Consider the following 17,102-nt stretch of genomic DNA (forward strand, 5'->3'; position numbering starts at 1 on the left):
AACACAGAAAGAAGTCTCAAAACTCAACAATAAGCAAACAACCAAATTAAAAGCTGGATAAAAGATTTCCACACACACTCCAAAGAGGGCATAATGACGGCAAATTAGCACATGAAAAGATGAGGCTTTAGTCATCAGAGAAATGCAAATTAAAACCATGATTAGACACTACTACATACTATTAGAGTGGCTACATTACAAACATTGATAACATCGGCGATGCGGAAGAACTGGAACACTCAAGACATTGCTGGTGGGAATATAAAATGGTACAGCTACTCCAGAAAAAGGGCTGACAATTTCTTAAAAAAGTTAAACACATACTCACTACATGACCCAGCAATCCCCTCTCCCCAGACAGCTACCCTGGAGAAATGAAAAGACACGTTCACACAAAAACCTATACACAAACGTTTACAGCAGCTCTATTCATAACTGCTAAAAACTGAGATACATCCAAATGTCCCTTAATAAGTGACCATGGAAAACTACTCAGCAATAAAAAAAGAATACGTTTGCAATATATGCAATACCTTACACGACTGAAAAAGTAAAAGAGCCCAGTCTTAAAAGCTTACATATTGTATGATCCCATTTGTATTATATTTTCGAAAAGCCAAGACTAAAGGGATGGAAAAAGGTCAGTGGCGGGAGGGGTTATGGGGGGGGAGATGGGTGACCATGAAAGAAGAGGGTGAGGACACTGCTCTGTATCCTGACTGCGGTGCTAGGTGCACAAACTATACATGTAGGAAATTAATAGAAGTATACACCAAAAGACAAAAGCCAACTTTTACCGTATGATAATTTTAAGAATAAACTTTTAAATTGCTTTTAAAATAGGAATCGGTGTCATAATTAATATGGTTTTTGTTTTTTAAAGTTTATTTATTTTGAGAGAGAGAGAGAGAGAGCGCGCGAGCACGCGCACATGCACATCCAAGCAGGGGAGGGGCAGAGAAAGGAGGACAGAGAAATGCCCAAGCAGGCTCCATGCTGACAGCACAGAACCCAACACAGGGCTCGAACCCACGAATCATGAGATCATCACCTGAGACGAAATCAAGGGGTGGATGCTCAACCGACCAAGCCACCCAGGGGCCCCTAACATAGTTTTTATTTTTAAATTTTTTTTTTTATTTGACGTTTATTTATTTTTGAGACATAGAGAGACAGAGCATGAACGGGGGAGGGTCAGAGAGAGAGGGAGACACAGAATCTGAAACAGGCTCCAGGCTCCGAGCCTTCAGCACAGTGCCCGACACAGGGCTCGAACTCACGGAGTGTGAGATCATGACCTGAGCCGAAGTCGGTCGCCCAACCGACTGAGCCACCCAGGCGCCCCTAACATAGTTTTTAAAAATTGAAAAGAAACAGATACAGAAGGATAAGTGTGTTGTTAATAAATGGAAAACCTATACATTTCCTCTTCCGTGCATGTAGGTTTTAGAGGCAAGAATGGAGCCTTCAGAAAGAATGTCTCCAAATAGAGCAATCATTGAGTTCACTTGGCACAAAATATAGAATATTTTTGAAGAATTCCATCATCACTAGGTAATTTGTCTAGAACCAAAAGTAAATATTGGAAGAAAAATGAAATCAATAGTGCACCACAGAGGCGGTAGGTAGACAGGCCTGGACTAAGATATTTTCAGTAACAGATGAAAAAAAGGAAGGTGATTTTTAAAAGCATCATTCTTTGCCCACTGGGGACTTCTTTCTAAAACAGTATGAGAATAACCATCAGACCACCATGAAATCAAGGCATGAAATGTATTTTATTGTTTAAAAAAAAAATCAGTTATGGGGCGCCTGGGTGGCTCAGTTGGTTAGGCGTCCGACTTCGGCTCAGGCCATGATCTCACAGTTTGTGAGTTCAAGCCCCGCTGACAGCTCAGAGCCTGGAGCCTGCTTGGGATTCTGTGTCTCCCTCTCTCTCTCCCCCTCTCCTGCTCGTGCTCTCTCTCTCCCTCTCTCAAAAATAAATAAACATTAAAAAAATTTTTTTAATCAGTTATCTTCCTTAAATTAATTTTTCTTATTAATGTAGGCATGGCTCCCCTTTATTTCAAAAGAGCTAAAAATCTTATTTGATTAAAGACAGACTTCAAAGAACAAAAATAAACTGTGATCAAACAGCAGGAGCCCATAGTAGCAAATAAAATTTCTTCAATCTAAACCGAAGATGATTTCTGTATCTCTGTCTTAGACGTTTGTCTCCATCAGAAACAAAAAAAAATTATCTCCCTCATGATTGACTTGGGTGGAATGAATCAGACTGCATCTGTAAAGATCTCGTAAGACTGAAGAGCTGTGCTAAACATTACCACTATCCACTCTGACAGCAATTACTAAGAGCCATAATCGGGACTTGATTGGACTCCAAGTTATCCTCAATTATTAAGCTATATAACAATAAAACCATAGGAAAACTTAAAAGACAAATACAATAAAATACACAAGTTTCTTTAAACAACTAACAAAACAAAAATGTAAACAAAGGAAGAACTGCCAGAAAAAAGTTGTGATTCACTTTTTTTTTTTAATTATTTGCCTTTAATCTGCCTCATGCATCATTATTTTCCCTGTGGAAATTCCATTATTCTGAAAACAAGACTCTACTGGAAAGTAAATGTTGTGACAAAAGAAAAGCCAGATTGATACATTAAAATAAGCCCCATGACCTAGCCCCATGGGGGAAGGACACACCCCCTTCTCCCTCCTGAGCTAGGGAGTCAGGCTTCCTCAAGGGGCAGAGCATGAAGGGCCACGCCTCTGGAGGTGGCAAGGAGCTTCGGTACTAAATATCCAGGCCACCCACAGTCTGGCTACCACCTAACTAACTTTCCCACCACAACCCACGGGCAGTCGGGCTTCCCAGTCTCTGACACCATGCCCGTCCCTCTGCCTGCAGTCCCTGCCCTCCTCTCTCTCTGAACCTAACTCCTACTCACCTTTAAATGAAGGCTTCCATACCTACTTCCCTAAGATGCTCTCCCCAAACCAGTACTTCCTACAGAATCCTCTATTATTTTGGATTAAATATATCATATAAGATGCCCTATCTGCCCAACACAACCATCTTATAAATCGGGGTCATATTTTATATATATCATTTATATCCCGAGACACATTCAATTCACTAAAGCCATTCAATAAAGACTTTAATTGAATTTCCCAAAGAGATGGCCTAAAATAACCTGAATGCCAAGCATTCCAAGAACTGTCCTATACCAAATTAAATACTCATTAGAATTCCAAGTCATAAGGAGGAATGTTGTGTTATCTTTAAACTTATCTGCTTTTATCCAAAACTGGAATCTGCGATGGTTCTATGAGATACACAGGCAAAATATTCTGCAAAGCAAAAGTTTTATTCATTCGACTGTGTTTAATATTCACCCAGTCTTGCTCGCACTTTTCTCTAAAACTCTTATAAAATCTCTGAGCATGCAAGAAGCATTAGAAGAGAGACTAAGCCTATTGAGAAGAAAACTAGAAACTAAGATCAATCATATTCCATTTTGAATAATTTCTTTCATAAAGAGGTAAATTCTCCTAAATTCCAGAATGAATGGAATCACACAGCAAAGTAAAATGTTTTAAATACATAAAAGAAATACCCTAATGGACCTTCCACCATCTGTTTTAGTAATTAAAATGATAAAAATAAGAAAAACTTTTAATTTTTTTAAGTTTATGTATTTATTTGGTGGCGGGGGGGCGGGCAGAGAGAAGAAAGGGAGAGAGAGAATCCTGAGCAGGCTTCACACTGTCAGCGGAGAGCCCAATACAGGGCTCCAACTCACGAACCGTGAGATAATGACCTGAGCTGAAACCAAGAGTCGGACGTTCAACCGACTGAGCCACCCAGGTGCCCCAAGAAAAACTAAATTTTAAAAGCTGTATCAGCAGCTAAAACTGAGGGGTTTTCTTCCATCTACTAGCTTGGCTTTTCCTGACCCATATTTTAGAATTGCTAGCAATTCTGGCAATAGCCTTCTTTCAATAATTCCAAATTATTTCTTGAAAAGTTTGAGCCTCCTCCCAAATCATTTAACATGCTTACTAATCATTAAAAGTATACATATTTAAAAACCCACATTTATGAAGCAATCAAATTACATTAAAAGACTGACTTTCTAGAAAAGGTTGCTGCTTGCCAAGAAAACTTTATGACTACAAAAATTTTCTATTTGCATTTCTTCATTTTCCCTTTTAGATTATCTGTGTAGACTTGTAAACACATAATCCCAAACAGTTGAGCTTTTTATATAAAACATAAATCGATTTTTAAAAAGCCAACTGCATAATTAAAACAGTACCACCAACCACCATCATCCCTCTTAAAAGCTGTCTTTAATTTACCAACAATCTATGTTCTAAAAATATATTTTCAAATCAGCGTTTGAAACTCAGTACAGAGTTTCCTGCTCCCATTTGGTTAAGTAAAAACAAGTTGATTATAAAACAATACAGTATAGGGGCGTCTGGGTGGCTCAGTTGGTTGAGTATCCGACTTCAACTCAGGTCATGATCTCCCAGTTTGTGGGTTCGAGCCCTGCATTGGCCTCAATGCTATCAGCCTATCAGCACAGTGTCAACTTTGGATCCTATGTCCCCCTCTCTCTGCCCCTTCCCTGCTTTCGCTCTTCTCAAAAAGAAACAAAACACTGGGGTGCCCGAGTGGCTCAGTTGGTTAAGCGTCCGACTTCGACTCAAGTCATGATCTTCCCCGTTCATGGGTTCGGGCCCTGTGTCGGGCTCTGTGCTGACAGCTTGGAGCCTGGAGCCTGCTTCAGATTCTGTGTCTCCCTCGCCTTCTGCCCCTCCCCCACTCACACTCTATTGCTCTCTCTCAAAAATAAACAAAACACTTTAAAAATTTTTAATAAAGATTTTTTAAAATCTTAATTAAAAAAAAAAAAACTGTATTTCATGTACCCTAGTACACACATAGCTCATCTTGAGCCTAAGATCCAGTATAGACACGTTTGCCCAAAACGCCACTCTCTGGTTGAGAAAGAAATGTAAATGCTAAGGCATAGAACATCCTTTGCTGTCAACTGCTAATTGGATTAGAAATCCTTAATATCATTTCTAGTGCTGAAATTCTATTATTCTATATAAAACAACATTAAAATAGATATACATTTGTGGCGCCTGGCTGGCTCAGTGAGTAGAGCATGTGACTCAATCTTGGGGTTGTAGGTTCGAGCACCATGTTGAGTACAGAGACTGCTTAAAAATCTTAAAAAATAGGGGCGCCTGGGTGGCTCAGTCGGTTAAGCATCCGACTTCGGTTCAGGTCATGATCTCACGATTCGTGAGTTTGAGCCCCACGTTGGGCTCTGTGCTGACCGCTCAGAGCCTGGAGCCTGCTTCAGATTCCGTGTCTCCCTCTCTCTCTGGCCCTCCCCCGTTCATGCTCTGTCTCTCTCTGTCTCAAAAATAAATAAACATTAAAAAAAATTTTTTTTTTTTTAAATCTTAAAAAATAAGTAAGTTTAGGGGCGCCTGGGTGGCTCAGTCGGTTAAGCGTCCGACTTCAGCTCAGGTCATGATCTCACAGTTAGTGAGTTCAACCCCGCATCGGACTCTGTGCTGACAGCTTAGAGCCTGGAGCCTGCTTCGAATTCTGTGTCTCCCTGTCTCTCTGTTCCTCCCCCCGCTCATGCTCTGTGTCTATCTCTCCCTTTCTCCCTCCTTCAAAAATCAATGAAAACATTAAAAAAAAATTTTTTTTAATAAATAAGTTTACGTTATCATTTCATCCCCATTAGGATGGCTACTATAAAAAAAAAAAAAAAAGCCCAGAAAATAACAAGTGTTGGTGAGGATGTGAACAAATTGGACTCCTTGTACACTGTTGGTGGGACATACGATGGTGTTACTACTTTGGAAAACATTAAGTACAGAATTACCACAAGATCCAACAATTCTACTTCTGGGTTAATATCCAAAAGAACTAAAAGCAGGGACTGGAACAAATATTTGTACACCCATGTTCACAGCAGCATTACGTCTAACAGCCAAAAGGTGGAAACAACCCAAGTGTCCATCCGCAGATGAATGGATTAAAAATGTGGCATTTACATACAATGGCGTATTATTTAGCCTTAAGAAGGAAGGAAATGCTGACACGTGCCACAACATAGGTGAGCCCTGAAGACACCACAGTAGGTGAAAAAAGCCAGGCACAAAGGACAATGTATGACTGCACTTATATGAGGGACCTAGAATGGCAAATTCATAGAGACAGAAAATAGAATGCTGGTTGCCAGAGGCTTGCAGGAGGGGGAAATGGAGAGTTGTTTAACAGGTACACAGTTTCGGTTCGGGGCAATGAGAGAGTTTTAGAGACAGATGGTGGAGGCAGTTCAATAACACGATTGTACTTACTGCCACTGAAATGAATACAAAAATGGCTAAAATGGTAAATTTCTTGTCATGCATATTTAACCAAAATTCTAAAAACTACAAGTACACAAGCCTTAATAACCTCCTTATAAGCAGTGAGGCCCATGGCTTAATCCAGAAGCAAACTTAAGGACTCCTCATGGTCCATTTCCCAGTATGCCCTACCCATGAAGAAGGACCAAGAGCAGGGGCGCCTGGGTGGCTCAGTTGGTTAAGCATCCGACTTAAGCTCAGGTCATGATCTTGCAGTTCGTGAGTTAGAGCCCCGCGTTGGGCTCTGTGCTGACAGCTCGGAGCCTGGGGCCTGCTTTGGATTCTGTGTCTCCCTCTCTCTCTGCCCCTTCCCTGCTTGTGCTCTGTCTCTCAAAAATAAATGAACATTTAAAAAAAATTTTTTTTAAATAAAAAAAGAAGGACCAAGAGCCAGAGTCAAAGGTGACAAATTAGTCCCACTAAATAAACTCAGAAAAGCCAAAACACAGGACCAAGTCCAAGGTGGTTGGCGAGCGGCAAGCTAGGAAAGAGAAGGCGGGGGGCGCCTAGGTGGCTCAGTCATTGAAGCCGCCGACTTCGGCTCAGGTCATGATCTCGCGGTCCGTGAGTTCGAGCCCCGCGTTGGGCTCTGTGCTGATGCCTCAGAGCCTGGAGACTGTTTCAGATTCTGTGTCTCCCTCTCTCTCTGACCCTCCCCCGTTCATGCTCTGTCTCTCTCTGTCTCAAAAATAAATAAACGTTAAAAAAAAAAAAAGGAAAGAGAAGGCGGGAGGCAGGGACTCTCTCAGGACATGGCCAGCTGATGAGACTGGTGAGGACAGAAGAGCGGTGAGAACAAGGAAGAACAGAGAGCAGGAGAGATCGGAGAAGGGAATTGCCCCTAAGATAACAAAAGAGAGGGGAGTGGAGGCAAAGGTAAAAAAGGTAAAAAAGCAAGAAGGGGATTCATTCAAGAAGAGATTCTGTCCAAGTGTCAGCAGAAAAATTACTTCCTTCCATTGACATGGCCATTTGTATCTAAAGAAACCAAAAAAGTTGATGAAGCCTATGAAAAGTTAGGGAGAAAAATTTTTTTCTATGAAAGACTACTACTGTGTCACCATCCCCAGAGAACTAACATCATTTTTCATGGGTTTTTGTTTTGTTTTTTATACAAGAAAAACTTATTTGCTTAGAATTAATTTCAATGTGGGCCTACCTTTTCTGTTATTAAACATTAGTATACCATGAATGAATTTAAAATGTTCTACAGAACAGGGGTTAAGAGTATGCAAGCTTGAGGGGGTGCCTGGGTGGCTCAGTCGGTTAAGCACCCAACTTCAGCTTAGGTCATGATCTCGTGGTTTGTGGGTTCAAGCCCCACATCGGGTTCTCTGCTGTCAGCATCGAGCCCGCTTTGGATCCTCTGTCCCCCCCTCTCTCTGCCCTTCCCCAACTCATGCTCTCTCCTCCCTCTCTCTCAAAAATAAACATTAAAAATTTAAGAAAAAAAAAAGAGTTTACAAGCTTGAAACCAGATCTGCCTGAATTTCAATCTTGGCATGGCAACCTGAGACAACCTACATAACTCTGCCTCAATCTCCCAATCTGCAAAATAGGGATAATAACAGTATCTACCTTGCAAGCCTCTTGCAAGAATTAAATAGGTTAAATGATAAAAGTACTTAGAACAGTGTCTCGCCACTGTTATAAAAGCATCAGCTCACTATTACCTCCCAGGTCTAGAATATGAGCTCCATGGGAGCTGGGATTTTGTCTGCTTTGTTCACTATTGAAGCCCCAGGTTCCTGACCTAAGTATGTGCTGAAAAATAAAAATTTGTTGAATCAGATACACTTTATGCCAGCAACACAGAACCCTGAAGTTGAAGAGCACGACTTTTTTGTTACTACTGACAACTAAAACCCGCATAATAACTTAGCCCCAAAGTTTAGAGTTCACAGAGGGTTTTGACATACCTTGTCTCAAGGGATTTTACAAAGCTGATATTATTTATCTCCATCTCACAAACTAAGAAGACTTCAGGGGTTTGCCCAAAACACAAAGTCTGAGGCAGAACAGGAATTCTGAGCATGGAGTCTGCTGGGGATTCTCTCTCTCTTTCTCTCTCTCTTTCCCTCTCCCCTGCTCGCTCACTCTCTAAAATAAAATAAATAAAAAATAATAAAATAATTTTTTAAAGTTAAAAATAAAAAAAGCAAGTCCTCATTCCCCAACGTAAACTCCGCCACTCCCAACTTTCTACTGAGTACACCTGAATGTGAGGACAACAGCCAGATGACAACCTTCAGCTCTTGGCAGTGAGGGAGGGAAGGGGACACTGGACTGAGAGTCAGGAAGCTTCATGTGTGCTTGGTTTTAGTAAGTACGAGACCTCTCTGGCTCCTCTAATGCCTCTGGGCCCTGAACTTCCTCATCTGTTCCTTCTAGGACTAAAATTCTGACTTCGGCTTTCTCCTAGCTTCTGGAACTCAACAAACAAAACCAAATTCATCTTTTCTCTATTCCAAACCCTAAGACATGTTCTTGCTTCTGATGTCCCTATTCCTGATGCCCATTATGCCAGCCACCCAAGCATAAACACCTCAGCATCACCTCTGACTTAGGACTGACTGTTTCCTTCCCCTCCTGCCTAATCAGTCACCACAACCCTGTTCAACCTCCAAAATATCTTCTGAATCTGTCACCTCCTTTTCATCCCCAAGGCCATTGACTCAATTCAGGCCCTCGCCTGAACTATTGCCATGAGCACAACTAAGTCCCTCTCTGTGTCTCCTCACGGCCAATCCATCATACTCATCCTCGGTTTGGCACTCAACACCCTCCAAGACCCAGTCCTGACCTCTCTGCGGCCTCATCTTCCATCGCGTTCCGTTATGTCTCCCAGGGTCCAACGAGTTTAGACGCACAGTTTCCTGGCACCCACCTCATTCTGGCACCAACCCCAGCCTCTGCCCAAGCTATCCTTCCCTCCAGAATGCCTCCTTCCATCGCTTCTCCTCTTCGGGGGGGGTCAATTTAAATGCCGCTTCTTCAACTGAAGTGTTCCCTGATATCCCCAAGGGGACAGTATCACTCCCTCTACTTAACCCCTAAGCACCTTGGTGGAACCTCTTTTAGACCACCTATCAAACTCCTAGTAGTCCTTTCATTTTCTGGTGCCCCTGTTCTCCCCACGAGAAGATTCGTTCCTTGTGAGTAGGAAATAGGTTTTATTCATCTTCGTATTCCTCACAAGACAGTTTCTCAAAGACTATGTGAAGGCATGATGGTATGCCATGAATGAGCTACAGATATTCCACACGGTGATCCCCTCGGCCCTCCAAGCAGCCACAAAGCGACTTTGGCAGCCAGAGTCCCCACTGGTCAAGTCTCAAGCATTCTCAAGTAGCCTCCGCCTCCAACCAGGCAGATGCCGAGACGACGACTTGAGAAGCACTCAGAGGACGCACGTGGCACACTGTATAAAGTGGATGCCCAAGAAACATTTGCTGAATTGAATCTTGGAATAATCCATCTGTTCCCCCTCAACCACTGTCCCCAAGATCCCTGACCATCTAGACCTCTTTGAACGTTTTCACTGAATTGGTTCTGGTTATCTTTTTATTAACTACCTATCATCACCTGGTTATACTCGCCTTACTATCCAAAGCTTACATCGATACTGTATTGCGCAAAACAGCAGAGGATACGCACAATTTACCATGAAGAGATTCAAAGAATGAAATTCAACGCTATAGAAGAAAAGCAAATGCCACTTTACACTACCAAATGAGCAAAAACTTTTTAAAAAAAATTTTTTTAGGGGCACCTGGGTGGCTCAGTCGGTTAGGCATCCGACTTCGGCTCAGGTCATGATCTCACGGTCCGTGAGTTCGAGCCCCACGTCGGGCTCTGCACTGACAGCTCAGAGCCTGGAGCCTGCTTCGGATTCTATGTCTCCCTCTCTCTCTGACCCTCCCCAGTTCATGTTCTGCCTCTCCCTGTCTCAAAAATAAATAAGCATTAAAAAAAAAAAATTTTTTTTTTAAATATTTTTTAATGCTTATTTATTTTTGAGAGAGGGAGGGAGACGGAGCGTGAGCAGGGGGCAGAGGTGCAGAGAGAGAGGGAGACACAGAATCAGAAGCAGGCTCCAGGCTCTGAGCTGTCAGCACAGAGCCCGACGCCGGGCTCGAACCCACAAGCTGTGAGATCATGACCGGAGCCGAAGTCAGATGCCCAACTGACTGAGCCACCCAGGCGCCCCAGTGAGCAAAAACTTTTAAGGAAAAAATGTATTTCTGTCCAGTTACGGTAAAACAGGTACGTCCGTGTTTCTGCTAATAGTACAAACTGGTACAACATTCTTGAAAAACAGCGTGGCAACACATATCAGAAGTCATAACATTCATTCCATTTAACACAATACACTCAGGGGGAGCCTGGGCGGCTCAGTCAGTTAAGCAACCTACTTCAGCTCAGGTCATGATCTCATGGTTTGTGGGTTCAGGCCCCACATCAGGCTCCAGTGGACAGCTCAGAGCCTGGAGCCGGCTTTGGATTCTGTCTCCCTCTCTCTGCCCCTTCCCTGCTCACACCCTGTCTCTCTCTCTCAAAAAATAAACATTAAAAAAAAAAAATTATAACACAACACTCAGAAATGTGTCCTAGAACTATAATTAGTCGAAAAATAATAAACATCTACAATAATGTAGATTAAAGTATTAAGTGAAGGGGCGCCTGGGTGGCGCAGTCGGTTAAGCGTCCGACTTCAGCCAGGTCACGATCTCGCGGTCCGTGAGTTCGAGCCCCGCGTCGGGCTCTGGGCTGATGGCTCGGAGCCTGGGGCCTGTTTCCGATTCTGTGTCTCCCTCTCTCTCTGCCCCTCGCCCGTTCATGCTCTGTCTCTCTCTGTCCCAAAAATAAATAAACGTTGAAAAAAAAAAAAATTTTTTTTTTAAAGTATTAAGTGAAAACCAGGGAGCAACATGTTTAACCTAACATTAAAAAATTTAAGTAAATTATGGGAGCATGACTTGATGAAATATTCTGCACCCTTTCAAAATGTAAGCATATAAATTAAAATTGTGACACCTATAACATGAAAATGTTCCATGATCTAACAAGCAGAATAAATTCCAATTACATACACTATAATTAAGACATGAATAAAATATATATATATGTACACATATATATACATGTAAATGCTTGTATGTGTACACGTGTATACATACACATATAGTTTTTAATGGAACACCAAAAAGAAAATCAACGATTTTATGGTAATAATCTAAATATTTAACAATTTAATATCCATTCCTCTTAACTTAAAAAAGAAAGTCCCCCCATACTCAAGAAAGAGGGGTTCCAGGATACAAGCTTGACAGAACCTCAAGAAAAGGTCCAACCTATCACTGAGCATTTTGGCCTTACCTGAGAACTCACACATTCCTTATCACAATGACCTCTATATGACAACCCCAGACCATAGCTTTCCAAGGACCAACGAACCATCTCGAATGGTCTTCAGATCACACCCATGAACCCATGAATCATGCAAAACAAGCATAGCCTCAAAAACAAAGACTATCAGCAAAGAGCCAAGCCCACATTCAATTATAAAACCTGAAAGGATACAGTAGCGTCACATTCAAGTTTCAGGTATTCTCAAAGCCAACTTGCTGCCCCAGTGAGGGACTATATCACGTTTAAAAAGCAGTCTGAAATCATGGACAAATCAAAGAACTAAGGGCCAAGAGACCAAGGTACAGTGAAAGGGAAAAAGAAAAGTTATTCCAACTACAAAGAACAGAAAACTGGAAACTCCAGCTGAAAGCAGATGGGTAAAAAGTAGCTGGCCATCTCTTATAAACCAGAGGCCAGAGGCTAGAGGCCATAAGGCAGGATGGCAAGATATTTTATCAACAGATGAAGCTTCCTTGAGCTGGTGAGGTCTAAAAAAGACTAGCATTGAAAATGTATCAAAACATAATTTTAGCACTGACGCCCCACAAGGACAGTATCAAAACAGTCTTCTAATTGTTTTTGCTGTAGTATCACCATTGTCCAAATTTAAAATGAAAGACCAAGATGCTATAATGGACCGAGAAAATTAGTTCTTGTGAATTACAAATAATGAAGATTAAATGGCCTTTCTTAGCAGGGCATTTCAGCAAAAGACAACAAATATGAAGGACTAATTAAAACAACCATTAGGAAAGAAAGTTGAGTCTTTTGTTTCTATTGCTGTGTTCTCACTATCTAGATGCACAAAAATGCAGATATATACAGTCATTCGTGACAACACACACACAGCAGATAACAGGAAAAACAAAACTATTCAATACTTCCCCAAGTTCATGGCAGCACAGGGGGATTACCACTCCAGAATGCTGACTCAGAAACTGAAGGGCCTCTCAAGTTCTAATCATATGCAGATAGGAGTCGTCTCTGTGCAGTTACTCAATCAGAACGTAAGTAGAAGATTAACCTACCCTGGCTTCTCTTCAAACAAACTCTGGCAGAGCGGCCCCCGGGCTCCTCAGAGTATGTTCATCCTCATCCAGTCTGTTCCAGAAGCAGCCCATTCAGTCAGGACCCGCATCTTCAGGTTTCCACAGCTTCCCTACCATCCAGCATCACTGCACCTTGTCCCGGCTTATGCTTCCTGGCCAGACACTCTACATTTAAAGTCTCTCCTCTCTTCCTCAGGCATCACCAAGTTCTCGTTTTCTAAATAAAGCTCTCCTAAACCTTACTCACCTGCAGTTCACTGCACTGGGTATCACCCAAATAGCCCATCAGAGCTCTTTATAATTTCTGAAAGAGAGAAAAGGAAGCTTTTCAATACATAGTAGAAAACACCTTTGCTGATGTATCAGTTCTGAAGCGTTTGTATCCAATATTCACCGCGTATGGTCTTCTGGTCCATAGTATTTCAGCAAAATGTAGCCTGATCAGCCAGGACCAAAAGTCCTGAGATAAGAGACCAGAGATAAAGTTTGGTTTATTGTTGCTATTACTTAGCTGTGTGACTTGGGCAAGTCACTTGACTTCTGCAGGCCTAAATCTCCTCATCTGGAAAATCAGACAGACCAGGGATGAGCAGCAGAGCACATTGCAGTGGGAAGAGCACAGGCCTTCCAAGACAGGCCAGCACCACAAGCTACTAGTCATCATGACATCTGTTAGCTAGTTGTTCACATTTGGCCTAAATCTCCTCCTGGGCAAAACAGAAATAACAACAAGTATCTTTGGGTTGTTCCGAGAATTAAAGGAGAGATGATGAGTTATAAAGAGACTATAGTAAACACACTGTGTGGTTTATCATAAAATTCTATAGGTGGTAATTACCACCATTACCCCCAGCCCTAAGGTTATATAAATTCAATTCACAAATATTTTTTTTTCCTTACGGGATCAACAAATCAAAAGTGTACCATCCCGACCATGGAATTAACCGGGTGTCTCACTAACAATTCAATTACAGTTATCTTAAACTGATGGTACTTTACGATTATCAGTATTACTTAACATCAGCCGGAAAGAGATGTTAGCCCCTGCATAACATCTGAACTGGTTCAGTGGCCATGCCTTCCGTGACTTCTCCCTCTGCTTTCCCTACTACTAGTATAAATACCCAGTAACAGGTCTTCCAAAAGCCAAATGGCACCAACTGCTTTCCATGGTCAGCTCAAGGGAATACAACTAAAGATGGAGGAAAAGGAACAAAGGCTTTTTTTTTTTTCCATCTTTTTTACTTTACACACTTAAGTACTGTTCAAATTTGTTTACCACAGCATGCATCAGTTTTGCATAAAAACAACTGTTTAAAACTATGTTACTTATACATTTTGCCTAGTGACAGGAAGCTCCCCTTACAGGAATATTGTCACCACAAGGAGAATTTCCACAGAAGAAAGCAAAAAGGCAAATTCAGATGTGCTGAGAACACCTAAAATATGGCACCAAAATAACAAAAATCACAAACATTCACACTTCAGAATGGTTCAGTCAAAAAAGATGCCATGCATTCTCTGAAGATCTAATGATGAATCGGGGGTTTTTTTGGTTCAAAGCAGGATGAATATATAAACGTTGGTTTTACCAGACAACTTCCTGCTCTTAGAGAAATGACCCAGTACAATTTATACAAGTAAACAAGTTAGTATGACTCTGAAAAACTGTCAGCTAGTTTTAGACAACTGACAGCTTTTAAAAATTATATTACATATAGAAATTAAAAGTCTTCACACAACATCTACAATTTGTTAAAAAAGGAATAATAACTCTTTTAAAATTCAGGATTACTCAGAAGTATTACCCCAGCCACTCCTGAAGTGACAAACCACTGTGTTTTATGTTGCTTCTAGCCAATGCTACATAAATCCTGACTACACCCATCAATTTAAATGAACTGTAAGCTGGTGTGTCCACATTCTCCACACATAACATAGTTCTTTCCCAGAAAACATTTCAAAATATTACTTAGAAATCAAACTGCATTTGCAGGCACACTTATCTACGTTTATGAGAATAAACAACCATAACAATTTGCTCGTAATTTTTAAGTAGCCCCTCCCCCTACCTTGTTTATCAACAAGTTAATAAACTTGGCCCAAAATCTTCTATGCATTTGAAACAAGAGGCCAAGGATGTGATTTCTTGTGCTGAGCCCGTATTTGGATCTTAAATATAGTCAGACAATTATAGACTAACTTGCATTTAATATTAATACCAAGCCTACCTCTTAAACAGGGAATAAAAATGCATGTACAAGATCTGGTCTACTTATTTGTAGGTCCCTCTGCAATATTCTTAGCCTTTCATGAATATGCTGTGTATTTTTAAACTACACAAGGCCCTCTGCCTGATGATCTGTCCTGTTGTTTTCGCATCCCTCCCCTCTCCAGTAAAACCCTGGCCAGTCCATAAACGTATACAGACTTTATAATGACGCAGACTGAATATTTTTGATATTGGAAAACGAAAAATCTTGCTAACAGTGGCAAAAAACAAGTTTGCCACCTGACAGAGAGGTACTTAATGACTCCCCAAAACTACAGCCTCACCTAAAAATAGTGTCCTAGCTTCTCAGCCAAAAGGATAGACGAAAAAAGCTGCCTTTATGCAGCTAAAAGACAGACTTCTACTTTGCCTCAACCTTTAAGACGAAGGTACTTCTTATTTTAGAATACTTTGTGTAACAACTTGTTTGATGGCCAACCACTAACTTCACTTTGAAGTGACTACGGACAATTTACATGGTCTACACGTATGAAAATTGTGGAAAATGTCTTGACACAATGCAGGCCAAACAACACTAGCCACAAGAGACTACCTATGTCTAAATACTCAATTTTTTTTAAGTAAGTTTTTCCTTATTTATTTTTTTAGCATTCTCTACACCCAACATAAGGCTCAAACTCATGACCCCAGAGATCAAGAGTCTCATGTTCTTCCAACTGAACCAGGCAGGTGTCCTAAATATTCAATTTTTCAGACCACAAACAAACATCTCCATCGGCCAAGACATAGATCACTGGTTCCTTTCCACAAAGTAATCTGCAAAATTAAATAGATAAATAAATAAAAATAAAAGGTCTTGATTGGGAGGTCTAAGGCATGAATATGCCTCTATCTGTAAGCTGAAAATAAATTTTAAAATCCACATTTGCTCAGCAAAGAATAAAAATAAAAATCTATGGGGGCTCCTGGGTGGCTCAGTCGGTTAAACGTCCGGCTTCAGCTCAGGTCATGATCTCTCGGTTTGTGAGTTCGAGCCCGGCATCAGGCTGTGTGCTGACAGCTCAGAGCCTGGAGCCTGCTTCGGATTCTGTGTCTCCCTCTCTCTCTACCCCTTGCCCTCTCACACTGTCTGTCTCTCAAAAATAAACATTAAAAAAAACTTTTTTAATAAAAAATAAATAAAAATCTATGTAATACACACAAGTTTCAAACGCAAGCTAATGTGGCCTGTGCACTTACAGAAGGATGATTGATTTATGTCCACCTTCCCCTCCCAGGTTTTTGTGTGTACGGTTTTGTTTTGTTTTTGTTGTTTTGGGGGTTTCCTTTTTTTTTTTTTTTTTTTTTTTTGGTAAAGCAAAATGTCAATAGTATGCCTCAATCTGGAAAAAAAATAAAGCACAGCTTATTCTTCTTAAATAGATACTGTGACAGATAGGAAGTTTGTGACAGGATCTCAAAATCCAAAGGCTACCCAGATGTGTTGGGGAAAAAACACACACACAGACACAAACAATGACCAATTTCCCATGATAACTTTACATTTTCTCAATAAACCATAACAAAATATTTTTAAAGTTGAGAAAAGTGCTTGTGAAAAATGTAAAATTAGCAAACTTCTCTCCTCCTCCTTACTGAATTATACCTGTTCACAAACACTCTATCAATGTCCTTTAAATCCAAAGCATTCTATATTTTAAAGCAACACTTTCAATTCACATATCACATATGACCAAAAATTGACAGACCAGTCTTAGCCCTAATAAGCTAAAATCTCAACACCCTTGTTTTTTTATTTCAAAATAACCACGTGACAAGTATTATTCCAGTTTTTATAAAACAAAAGGAGAGGCTGATGCCTAAAATAAATCTTTCCAAAGGAAAGGTTATATTTGACAAGAGTCCCAGGAACTGTGGACACACAAAATCCACATAAACAATCACTAACGCTCAAT

At 40.9% G+C, this 17,102-nt stretch overlaps 1 protein-coding gene across 5 annotated transcripts in view; it reads right to left on the reverse strand.

The window, feature by feature from the left end:
* HELZ (helicase with zinc finger) overlaps window positions 1-17,102 on the reverse strand; it is a 155,229-nt gene that overhangs the window by 136,308 nt on the left and 1,819 nt on the right. For 2 of the 5 annotated variants that reach the window (XM_047081556.1, XM_047081552.1), the window contains exon 3: window positions 13,162-13,218. The exons of 2 other annotated variants lie outside the window; for them this stretch is intronic. The gene's annotated coding sequence lies outside the window, so the exon portion shown is untranslated. Of the gene's footprint in view, window positions 1-12,893; window positions 13,219-17,102 lie in introns of all 5 variants that reach the window. One more of the 5 variants, XM_047081553.1, reaches the window with a different exon arrangement.

Source organism: Lynx rufus, unplaced genomic scaffold (assembly GCF_022079265.1).
Source record: "Lynx rufus isolate CCGP_SWC_20201006 ecotype Redwood Valley unplaced genomic scaffold, mLynRuf1.p SCAF_18, whole genome shotgun sequence".
Classification (NCBI taxonomy): domain Eukaryota; kingdom Metazoa; phylum Chordata; class Mammalia; order Carnivora; family Felidae; genus Lynx; species Lynx rufus.